At 43.1% G+C, this 12395-nt stretch overlaps 1 protein-coding gene across 1 annotated transcript in view; it reads right to left on the minus strand.

Moving 5' to 3' along the window:
• Positions 1–12389, minus strand: part of Kiaa0040 (KIAA0040 ortholog) — a 33971-nt gene extending 21582 nt beyond the window's left edge. The window contains exon 1 of the mRNA XM_010630203.1: positions 12300–12389. The gene's annotated coding sequence lies outside the window, so the exon portion shown is untranslated. The remainder of the gene's footprint in view (positions 1–12299) is intronic.
• Between the last annotated feature and the right edge of the window lie 6 nt (positions 12390–12395).

Below are 12395 nucleotides of genomic sequence, written 5' to 3' on the forward strand. Positions count from 1 at the left end.
GTCACAGCTCTAAGCAAGAGGAGAGGGACTTTTAGCAAGGCTCTTGGGTGGTAGGTCCCTGAGGGTGGAATCTGTGCCTGCTTTGTTTTGTTTTAGAAATGCCCATTTAAAAATGCAGCTAGAGTTATGTTGGGTCAGCTTCTGCCATCTAGAGCAAGGCCACTAGGCCTCTTAAGAGTTTTTAGAATTCTCCCTTTGCAAAAAGGAGTTGTTGGTGGGAGTGCAGACTGGTGCAACCAGTATGGAAATCAATATGGAGATACCTCAAAGAGCTGGAACTAGAGGTTCCATTTGACCCGGCCATCCCTCTGCTGGGTATCTTTCCAAAAGAATTAAAAGAATCATATCACAGTGATATATGCACACCTATGTTTATAGAAGCACAGTTTGTAATAAAAGAATGAGATTAGATTCATTCATAGGAAAATGGATACATATTGAGGATATACTCCTAAGTGAAATAAATAAGTCACACATGTATAAATAGTTTTTCTGGTGTGAAAATCTATAATAGTACATGAGATCCTAATGAGATAATTGACAATGTGAAACAGGAAGAAAAGGGCTAAAGGTGTAGGGAAAGTGGGAAGAGTAGGGGAAAGGTAATAAGGGAAAAGAAAAAATAAGAGAAAATGAAAAAGTGGAAATAAAGTGTTTGTAAATGGGGAGAGGAGGAGGGGGTGAAGAGAGGGCAGGGGCAAGGGGAAAAAATGAGAACCAAGACCTGTCATGTAAAGGTACAAGATCCCAATGATGAATGTAACTGTACTGTATACTTAAAATGTACCAATAAACTGAATGAGGGAAACAAAAAAAGAAAGTGACTGAGGGTAAGTGATATACTCCAACCTCACTGACTGGGGAAGAGGGGTGAGAGTTACCATGTGGGGAGTGCCGACCTTCCCAGGAAGCTACTGCTTCTTGGGCCTTGCTGGCTGCCTCAGGTCCTGGGTAGACATAAGCTCAGGGTCTTTGAAGGAATAATAAGATTTAGAGATGAAATGGAGAAATTATGGTTTTGGAAAGAGGTTTACTAGTGATTTCTTCTTTTGGATACCATGCAACTCCACGTAGTTTGATCTCTGGGCACGGAAAGATATCCACACACTGCCAAAAGAAAGACCTCCTGTCCCTCTCCTGCCTCTTCTTCCTATTCTCTTCTCGTGTACACAAAGCCATTCCTAGGTAAAGAGAACAACAAAGGCCACTTTAGGCCTTTTCTTGTGTCCTTTCCTGATTCCTGGCTTGTGTCTGTTCAAGAAAACCATTGAACTGAAATATAGGTATCAGGCCCTGAAGTTCCACAACAGTGTGACAGGGGATGGAAGTCCCATCTGCAGAAGCACATGTATTTCTTAACCTATGTTTAATGAACAGCCACTCTTATCAGGTTCTGTGCCCTAGGGATATCCTGAAGGAAGGGAGGTGCCAAAGAGTGACTGGGTTTGGGGGAAGCTCTGGCTTTACTGAGGGGTTCAAAGGCTTATGGAGAAAATGACAGACTCTGGGAGGTCTCTTGCTTAGAGTTGGGCAAAGTGCTCATCTGTTGGGTGCCCTGGGCCCTGTCATGACACCTACTATAGCATCTGTGACGCCATGTTATAATTGTCTTGTCTGTCTGCCAAAGTGGACTGTAAGTTTCTAAGAAACAGCAGCTTCTTATTCATCATTAGTGGTAGCTGTTTTGTAGGAGACAGGAGGAAAGCACCTAGCCCTTGGTAGAGATCTCAGTTTCCTTATCTGTAAAGTGAGCATTACATTAATATATCTTTTGTGAAGTTGTCTTGAAGTTAAACAAGGGGAAGTAAACCTAAAAAAGCTCCATGCAATGCCCACCACACATATAGGACTCTATTAAAGTCGCTGTTGGTTCTTACTCAATTACACCAAGGATTTTTAGTTCACCCCAAATATTTTCTATCTCAAGCATCCCACCAACTCTGCTCTTCTAGGACACTGTATTTAATATCTTTTATTAAAACATAAGATCAAAGGCATCAACTAGGAGACCAGGCATAGGATTATATTAATATGCATATTATCTTCAAGAAGGGAAACCAAACAGATGAGTATGTTGGTAAAAATGTAGGAGAAAAGAAAGCAGGTTGGCAGTTCAACAGTTAAATGTAGAATATGATTCAACAATTCCACTCCTAGGTGTAAGCCCCAAATAATGGAAAACAGGCACTCGGATCCTGTGGGCATATGTTTGCAGCATTATTCACAATGGCCAAAAGACAGAAACCACTCAGATGTCCATCAGCAAATAATGAATAAGCAAATTGTGGTGCGTAACTAGAAAAGACTATTACGAGCCATAACCTTTTTATGTACCAATGCATACTACAACAATAGATGAACCTTGGAAAGAGAACGCACATGGGGTGGTTGCCAGGGCTTAAAAGAAGCAATAAGGAAAAACTGCTAAATAGGTTTTATTTGGAGGATAACAAAAGTATTTTAGAATAGACAAAGGCAGCGATTGCACAACTTTGTGCATATACTAAATGCCACTGACTAAAGTGTTCGCTTTAAAATGGTTAATTTTATGGGCTGGGGATTTGGCTCAATGGCTCCGTAGCCTACCTTGCAAATGCCAGGGCCTAAGTTCGATCCCCAGTACCACAAAAACAAAACATTAAAATGGTTAATTTTATGTAATGTGAATTTCACCTGAATAAAAAATATGGGAGGAAATAATGCAAAATCTCATGAAAACTGATAGGTTTTACATGGGAAAAGAATGGGATAGCTCTTACCGCTAATCATTTAGAACTATAAAATGATGTTAAAGATCTCTTTGGTGTCTATTAACTCTCGCCATTGGTAAATGTTAAATGACCATACACCCAGTGGTTAAGTGTTTTCCCTTCACTCTGAGGCCCCACCTTGCAGGAATAATTTTTTTTTCAAATCATCAAAGTCTTATTCCCGGAAAATGTCAGTCAAGAGCATCTGACCTTCTTCTGTGTGTGGCACATGTCCTGTGACTATGTCTCCTCCCTTGTCCAGTGTGCACGTTGTGGGAGGATGCAGGGCCTTTGGCTGGAAGTGAGGTATTCTTTCCATGGCCAGATTTAGAAAGCTGTGCCATCGATCCACTGAAACGGTCAAAGCCCACTTCTGTCTTCAGAGACATCCTCATGCAAACCTGAGTCACTGGAAATCAGCAAGGATCCCTGGCTCCTGGCTCAGCATTGCTTTTATCCCTACCCGGCAAAGGCTTTAGACCAAACATCCTGCAGGGCAGGGTCCCGGTTTCTAATTTGGAAACTGGAATAGCTCAGAGCAGGCTACATCTAGGGGATACGGCAGGCAAATAAATATGCTCCCCTTTCCCAGTGGAGGTTTTGTTATGGGATGGTGTAGGTCACTGTGTAATGAGCCTGGAGAATTTAAGCTAGGCCCTGTTGTGTTTTGCTGACAAGTGCTTCTCAGCAGACTGTGGGCCTTGGGTAGGAGGGGATATTACAAATCAGGAGTGGAAGACGGGGTGTGTGGAAACCACTGTCACTTATAAGAAAGGGGCTTAATAGCCAGGTTAAGTTTGCAGGGTTGAAATTTCTCCCAGCATAGTGTTGAATAACTAACATATGTTGTGATGTGCTTCTAAGATAGTCTGGTGGGCGGGGACCAGCTGTGGCTATCATCTTTGTATACTTCAGATTCTTAGCACCACCACAGAATAACTGCTTATTGAGGGCCTAGCATTCACACTGAAAGTCTCAGGGAGCCAAGAAAGACTGGATGGACATCTGTTTACCCTGGGCTCCCAAGCACTGGGAAGGTCACTTTGACCCTGGTGTTCATTCCTGGGTGGTTTTAGGTCAGCATGTATGAATGGCTATTTGGAGCTTGCAGGCTATGGCCAGTGCTTTGGGTGGCTGATGACCACATGCAGAGGGGCTTTGACAGCCTGCTCTTGATCCCTCCAGTGGAGCTACATAAGATTCTAAAATTAGAAACCAGGAAGCGGAAGTGTGTTGGGGCCACAGGCCACTGAGGCTATGCAGTACCGCTTAGTGTGTGGTGCTGAGTGCCTTGCTGGTGTGCAGGAAGAGCATTTACTGGACTTTGAACCCTGGCCCCTGTGTCATGAACTCCATCACCTTGGAGGATATGGTGATAGAGCTTTACCAGGAGTGGGTGTTGCTGGGTGGGGGGTGTAGGGAGGAGTCTGTACAGATTGGTGATTCTGGCCAAGTACAGGACCCTGGCCTGGATGGACTGGGAATCTCAACTCAAAGCTCTGAAGGATATTTTGGAAGCTACATCATCCAGCGACATGCAGATAATCTGCTTGCTCACCTGTTTCCAAAAGGATGGCATAGAAGCAGAAGCCAGGGCTTCTGCGTTGCCAACCACCTCTTTCCAGATCTGTTGGTCGTTGGAGATAGGTGGGGATATATCTCAGAAAGGCCTACTGGCTAGTTGAAGATCAACTGTGCAAATCCAGTACAATGTCCCATTTGCAGCAAAAAGAAGAGCTGTTGACCACTGAGAGAGGAGTCGATGAGCACCAGAAAGACCAGAGTGTTTCAATCCCAAGAGTCAATTTCAAGCCAAGATATTTTGCAGAGATTCCATCCATTGTCATGAGAAAGTGCTAAGCTCATGAGGCATGAGAAGACACACCACAGAGTTCTCGGAGTGCCAGGAAGTCAGGCAAGCCTTTAGTATTCCTGCAGCAGCATCTGGGGGCCTACACTGAAGAGAAGCCCTTTGAATGAAGCCACTGCAAGAAAGCTTCAGGGACCACTCATCGTGTACACACACGGGGGGACCATACGGGAAGCCCTTCCACACCACTTGTGCACTGGAATTTGCACAAGAGAACCCATGTCTGGGAGAAACCATACAAGTGTGTGATCTGTGGGCAGATCTTGAGTTACTTCTCCACCCTGAGAGTCACACGTGAACTTACTCTAGGGCCTTATGCCTGCCAGAAACGTAGGCAGGCCTTCTGCCAGCCTTTGCATCTCATCATCCATGGGAGGCCCATACGGTGGTGAGAACCTTTCCATGCAGTCAGTGTGAGAAAGCCTTCAGGCAAGCTCGTTACTCACTGTGCATAAGCAGACCCACAGGTGAGAGAGCCAGGCATGTTGGCTTGCCCTCATTGATGTCTCATACCTACAGTGGGCTCTTTGCCAGGTGACTTCCAGTTTATACAAATGTGAACATTTTGAGCTGCCATCTTCTAATACTTGTCTACCTGCATTTTATTTTTCCATGTACCGTCCAACCCATGGACCTGCAGGTTCCACATCTGTGGATTCAACCAACTGCATACCAAGAAAGGGTTGCATCTGTACTGAACACTTATGTATTTTTCTTGTCATTATTTCCTAAACAATACAGTATTGGGCTGGGGATTTAGTTCAGGTTCTGTCACCTGCCCTGCAAGTGCAAGGACCCAAGTTCAATCCCTGGTACCAAAAAACAAAAACAAAAACAATACAGTATAACAACTATTTATATAGCATTTACACTGTATTAGGTATTATATATACAAACACTGTACCATTTTATGGAAGAGAGTTGTTCATCCTCAGATTTTGGTATCTGAGGGGCATCCTGAAACCATCTCCATGGGTGCTGAGGGAAGAGTATATTTTTTTTATCCTGGTTTAATTTTAATATTGTCTTTACTTTTTAAAAAGCACTTGCTCTTCTACCAAAGACTTATTTGGAATTGGATTTTTAAATACCAGTACACAGATATATTTTTATAGAGATATAATTACTTATAGCAAAATGGATAAATCATAACTATGCAGTTGGATATGTTTGACAGATATATACTTATATGTCACCAATACCCTATTCCACATTTAGAATATTATCTATGATTCTAGAAATTCCTGCATGTTACATGGTGCTTTCTTGATTTCTTTTGTTGTTTGGTTTCTAATTTAATTACATAGTGAGCAGAGTTTGTGGTTTTATGTTACTGAATTTTAAGTATTTGTTGGACTATCTACTCGTTGCCAGCCAATAATGCCCCTTCCTTACAAAAAGAACCTATATTTTTTGTTTACCTTGATAATGTGCACTATTAAAAGCCCTCAATCTCCCAGTTAGGAAGCCATGTTGCATGGTCCTGGCCAATATAAGTATTGTAATATACTGGGTCTGATTCTGGGAAAAGACACTTTACAAGTGTGGTTTAATTTGGCCTGATCTTTCCACTTATTGCTGTTTGTAAAAGCAGACATGATGTCCAGAGCTGGAGGGGCCATCCTATGGCCATCCAGGTAAAAGCTACAGGTTAAGAAGAGGGAGGTCAGAAGTCACAACCCTTCTTCTTCCCTAAGCTAAAACATTTTTACAATATATAGAATTAGTATTTTTTGTGCCTGCACCAGTCCTGGGCTATTTATTTCTGGATATTTATTTCATTACATGAAAAAATGGACTGCTTAATGGTTCAAGACTTAAAGGAGAGGGTAGGGGAGAAAGAGAGTGGCTTATTTCAGATTAATGTGATCCCTAACTGGCGAATTTAGTATATGTCAGTTTATTTAAACACTTAATCAGATTAGCAGTTGAAAATATATTCTTTTAAGATCCTGATACACAGCATATTTACCATTGTTATTCTCTTGTGAAAACTTATTTTTTCATAGAACTATTTTTATATTCTTCATTAATGTTTACTTGTATTATATTAAAATACAAAACACTGTATCAGTGGTTGAAATCATGTATTCTGCATAAACCTACTAGATTGAGCATATTACTTGTGTAAAACATCTACACATTTATAAATATTGATCTCTGATCTATTGTTCACTGAGGAAGTATATTATAATTGCTTGCTATGATTGTGGATTGTTGAATAACTTGTAATTTTGTCAATTTCTAAATTTATGGATATATTTTGGAGCACTGGAATTAAATGAAAGGCTTTTTATGTTAAAAAAAAAGATTAGAAACCACAGTAGCAGCTCATAGACTCAGTATCTTACTTGGGTTAGGGAGAGAATGAGACTCCAGACTCACAGCGCAGCAAAATCTTCTTTTACTTATAGTAGCCACTGTCATATATCATTTAGGTTAATGCTCAGTGTGTTTGTGTCATTCTGCACCCATAATGCTAAAGCTAATGGAACTTCCCTCACTGTTTGTCTCTGGCCTGTGGGTTGGACACATTGTGATATAATAAGCATGTTTTAAAAAGTAAGTTATGTTACTGATATATATTAACCATATTATATATTTTTTATGCAGCCTAAGACAATTCCTTTCACTCAGTGCAGCCCAGGCAAGCTAGGCATATCCAACCAAGGGTCACAGGTTGGACACACTGCACCATTCTCTGAACCCATAACCCCCAACTCTTTCTCAGGATAATCTAAAGACTATGCATGACATAGTCATTCTATGTCATGTAATTGTTCTATTGCTATTCTTCATATATTTTTCCTTCTTTTATGCTAGTTTTCTTTTATAACTTGCCCAGAAAACTAGATAAAATTGCTGATAGCCTTTCCTTAAAACCTATTTTTGAAATGAGGGTCATATTTGAGGAGGAAAAACTCAACTGAAAAATCCATCCCTTGGGGAGAGTTTGAGACAGTTAAGAGCAAGGGTGAGTTTGCAGTGGCTTAGAAGCTCAATCTTCTGTTCAATTTTGGGCCAGAAATGTAGTGATGGTTATGCTTTCTTTCATTTCTTAGAGACAAACTCCATGGAACAACTTGTTTACAATCATGGGAGCCAGTCTCTCCCCAGGAGCAGAGCCTGGATATGAACACTGCCATGGTCCCTTGGGAGTTGCCCCTGAGAAAGGAATCTTGTGTTTGTGTGAGGGTCACTTTAGAATTCATCTGCCCTGTCCCAGCCTCCACTAAATGTCCACCCAGGTCCTCAGCTGATGCTTTGTTCCGATGGCTCAGATTGATGGGGGAAAGACACCAGACACCTGAGCTGTCCTGTTGCCCTAAGGATTGCCCTTCGGAGAATTTGCTGTAGATTCTCCTTGTGCCGCTTGCAGAGAAAAAATAGTCTGTTTTGCTCCTGTCCTTATCGCTTGCTTATTGAAACTGTTCCCTAGCCCCAGCTGTTCACCTGGAGACTTTCTCATCATCAGTAAGTTATGCATTAGCATTTGAGGTGGAATGCTGACTTCTAATCTCTGAGGCCAAACAGTCCACAGGACAAGTGTGACAGATCCCTGCAAGGGTTTTTTAGCTGATTAAGGCACCCAGTGTGGTCTCCGTCCTTGAGGAAACTGGTAACTCCTAGGAAAAATTTAAGGATTGAAACTGTGGAAACAGATGGGTTGGGTGTGGTATGGAGACTGTCTTAATGGATAAGATCTATCTGCACTTCTGCAGGGTACCTCCAGGTTTGCCCCAGGGCTGCTCAGGGAATGTTCATTCAGCCTACAAGGGCAGTCCTTCCATTTTCTCACTCTGCCAGCACTTGAGTGTCTGCATGTGTCCTTGGGATGGGGTACAAAAGATCCAGGACATAGGGACTCCAGACAGTACTGGGTATTCCTGAGCAGGTAGAGATGGGGCTTGCATTCTGGTCACTCTGGTAACCAGCTGTGTAGCTGGGCACACACTTCCCCTGCTTGAACCTTAGTTTACTCATCTGCAAAGTGAGGGGGTGGAGTTGGCTCATCTCTAAAGTGTTCTTCCATTTGAAGCCTCTGACTCTGGTTACTTCCTCTTCCTCATCAACAATCAACCTTTAATAGAATTCTGTTCAGTTGAAAATTCTGATGCTGGGATAAACTTTGAAAAACTCTGCCAGGATGAAATATATCAGACTTCCCTGGCTGGAATGAGGGAAAACCATAAATTTAAGCAGTCAATACATGTGCAAATTTAGGACCACTGTGTGTTTAACAAGCACCTTGATAAAGATTAGAGAAAAGTTCCCTTCCAAGTGGGCTCAGCTGCAAATGTAGGGTGGGTCCATGGCCTAGCAGATGGAATCCTGGTGCTTTCAGCCTCATAAGCTCCAGGAGTCCTTGTGCATACGTACATATTAGTGGATCAGTGGCTTCTTTGGGCTCTAAGCACTTTAGCTAAGAGTAGAAAAGGATAAGACCAGAATAGATGCATATCGTTGATATGATGGAAAGAAACTTTTTTATCATTACTGCCTTAAAATATTGCAAGTAATTGAAAAGCTGCAAGTCTGGGCTTCTGATGCTGTCCAGATCCTACACTGACACAGCCCATCTGATTTGGGTAGCTTCAAGAGGTAAGATTAGTAATAATAATAACCCCCCTTACATTTTTATAGTGCCTCGCAATTTATGTAGCACATTAAGTGTACTTTCTTTTTCATTTGGGTTCTGATTCTAACCATTACCCTGGTGGGTAATAATTGTATTCATCTTAACTACAAGGAAAATGAGACTAATAGATTCAAAGACTTGTTCAAGGGCAGCTAATAAGTGGTCAAGTGAGGAATTGAACCCACATCTGTCTAGCTCCAAATTCAAGGTTTTAAATTTTTTTTCCCATTCAAGTTGTACATGATCCTAATCAAGATGTTGGCAGCCAGACCAAAATAACTCCTTAAGGGTCTGGAATTAGTCTGGGCAGACCGTCCCCCTTGTTATAATGAAGGCAGGACTCTCCCTCACAGGTGTGGTAACTATAAAGATTTGGGTGTAAATTCTAGAGAGGTCTTGGCAGATCTGAGCTAAATTCTCACTTTTCAGTTGATTCCTGTAGATTCTCTCATTTAGCTAAACACATCTATACTAAATGTATGCCATTAAACCAGAATTAATTCCCTCGCTATTTTAGGAATTACCCTGCTAGGTATTTCAGGAAAGCCTTGAGGCTGGAGAGAGTTACCCATCCATGTGATAGGAAAATAATGTCTACGGGGTGCCACTGCTGAAAGAGTCAGGGCTCTTCAGGGTCTCTGTGGCTTCACTGAGAGCACCATCACAGGCCTCTTTGGCTGTCTTCAAAATTGCTTTTCTTCACAGTGCCTGGGACAATTGCATTGATTGGAGTAGCCCTGACCTCTGCTGGGCTCCAGACCTGTATACTCAAGCACCTATCTATCTTGCACTTCCCGGTGGACACCTCTGGGGGCATAGCCAACTTAAATATGACTATGGTATTAACTGCTGCCTTCTCCCACCGTCTGTCCCCAGATATCCTCTTCTAGCTTATATGATTTCCTTGAATGGCCCCTTGTAGCCACCTCTGTCCCTCTCATTCCTTCCTGCATACCCTTAGTCACTAGATACTTTTGGTTCTACTTCCTAAACACCATTAAAATTCATTCCTTTTCATCAGTTTCTATTTCCATTGTCTTCAGGGAGGTCCTCATTATCTACTTGTCATCTTCCAAGCCAATCTCCATCTGGCCATTAATTCTTTGTCTAAACACAAACTTAACTGTACCCTTTCCCCACTTAACAAACAATAAAAATGACCAGGGTGGTGGCGCATGCCTGTAATTCTAGCACTTGGAAAGCTGAGGCAGGATTGTGAGTTTGAAGCCAGTCTGCGATACATAGTAAGTTCAAGGCTAGCCTTGACTGTACGGGAACACTGTCTCAAAACAAACAAACAAACAAACAGCAAAACAAAAAGACCAAAACAATGGCTTCCCACTGCTGTAGGACAGAATGCACCCTCAATGGCAGAGTAGCATAATTCCCATTAAATGCTGTTCCTCCGACCTGCCATTTTTCCTTTGGCAAAAATACCATTTCCCCAAGAACTCCTAATCAGTGTTAAGACCCCTGCTTATTCATCACTTCTGAGGTGTTGGCTTCCGAGGTGACTCCTGGGGGAGAAATTACTGCTCCCTCCTTGCTGTGGTTTCACTGCAGTTCTGAACTGTAGTTTGTTTCTGTAGCTGTCTATTTGCCAGATTTGAGCTCCTTAAAAGCGGAAACTCTAAGTACTATCTTCAGACTTCAAGGCTCTGGCATACTGCCCAACACACAGTAGGTTCAGTAAATGTCCAATGAATGGATGCGGTGGACGTACTCCCTCTTTGATAAAATCAACAGTGTAGCTTGTTGCGTATCCCTTGTCCCCTTGGATTTAGTCTGGAGGTAACAGGGCAGAAGTCATCCTTTCATACTATAGGCTGAATACTGACAGTGTATGAAGGCCAGAGAAACATTTGTGTTGCAGTTCATTTTTCCTAAAACTGTATCTGGGGTGGAATTTCAGGCAGAAGGAAGGACTTGATCAGATTTCCCTGTGTAGCTACCTCTGAGGCCCAGCACTGAGCAAAGGACAGTCCCACCTAAGTGGTTGATGAAATATCTTAAAGGCCAGAAAGAGCCTTGTGGAATCCCTCTGGTAGAACTTGCAGACCATTTGTAAAAGAGTTTGACACAAGATGCATCAATGCTGTCTCTGAATCCTGCTCTTTGCAACTCAAGGTTCTCCCGTTAAACAGCTGGACCTCTGAATGAGGGGACCTGAAAACTGGCCTCAGGCTCTTGTGAGCTGTACCTGAGTGAATGAAGTAGAGCAAGTGCACCTTTTCTCCCTCTCTTCATTCAGCAGAATCCAGGAAGCAGTCAGCACTCAGCAGTCAGCAAGCACCTGATCCCTGGTGTTGTGTGTTAAGTTAGGCCAGGTTCTGGCCTCTGCTATAGTTTCCTTTCAGTTAGGCAGAGTTGGTATTCATCCCGGCTGATATCTATCCTTAGATCTATCATTATACAAAGTATTCCACATGGCTCTTCACACTCTTAGGGAACAGGTCCTGTTGTGACCCCAGTCTACCCTCACAGGTGGGTGAGGGTCAGTCATGGGACCCTGTCGAGAGTGAGCAAGCTTGGGGACAATCTGTGTCAGAGCAAATCAGAAGAGCAGACAGGTCTCCCTCTACCCTGGCTCCAGGGCACAGTTTCCTTTCGGCCACTTTCTTAGCCTCACTGAATCTCTGGCATCACCTAGAATGATCAAGGAAACACCTCAGGCCCGGACACAGGCCTTAGCTGTCTCAGGAGACAATGTCCATCTGTCCCTCTCAAGCTGCTCCTACAGGCAGCCGTGGTCAAGTGGAGCAGAGCTCCACCCCAAACTTCCGAGTGGCCTCAACCCAAAAGCAGAGGGGAGACGGCTGAGAGTCCTGTAAAGAAGGGACGAAAAGCACAACCAAAGTCCTGAACCAGCCCGGGCTGTTTAGAAGGAACCTTTCCCTCCCGCCTCTCTAGGGCGGGTCTCATCCTTCTTTAAAAGAGGAGTGAGTGAGTGGGAAGGCCCCTCCAGAGCAGAGAGCAGCTTAAACTGTCTTTTGAAACAACAACAAAAAAACCGGCAATAACAGAAAGACTTGAAACTCACCTTTGGGTTCTGGGACGGGCTTCCTGCCGGCACGGTGGCCCGGAGATCCTCGGGTGACCGCGACCCGGCTCGGGTGGGCTGGGCTCCTCGCCGCGG

The sequence above is a fragment of the Fukomys damarensis genome, unplaced genomic scaffold (assembly GCF_012274545.1).
Source record: "Fukomys damarensis isolate Sample0158 unplaced genomic scaffold, DMR_v1.0_HiC HiC_scaffold_11, whole genome shotgun sequence".
In the NCBI taxonomy this organism is placed as follows: domain Eukaryota; kingdom Metazoa; phylum Chordata; class Mammalia; order Rodentia; family Bathyergidae; genus Fukomys; species Fukomys damarensis.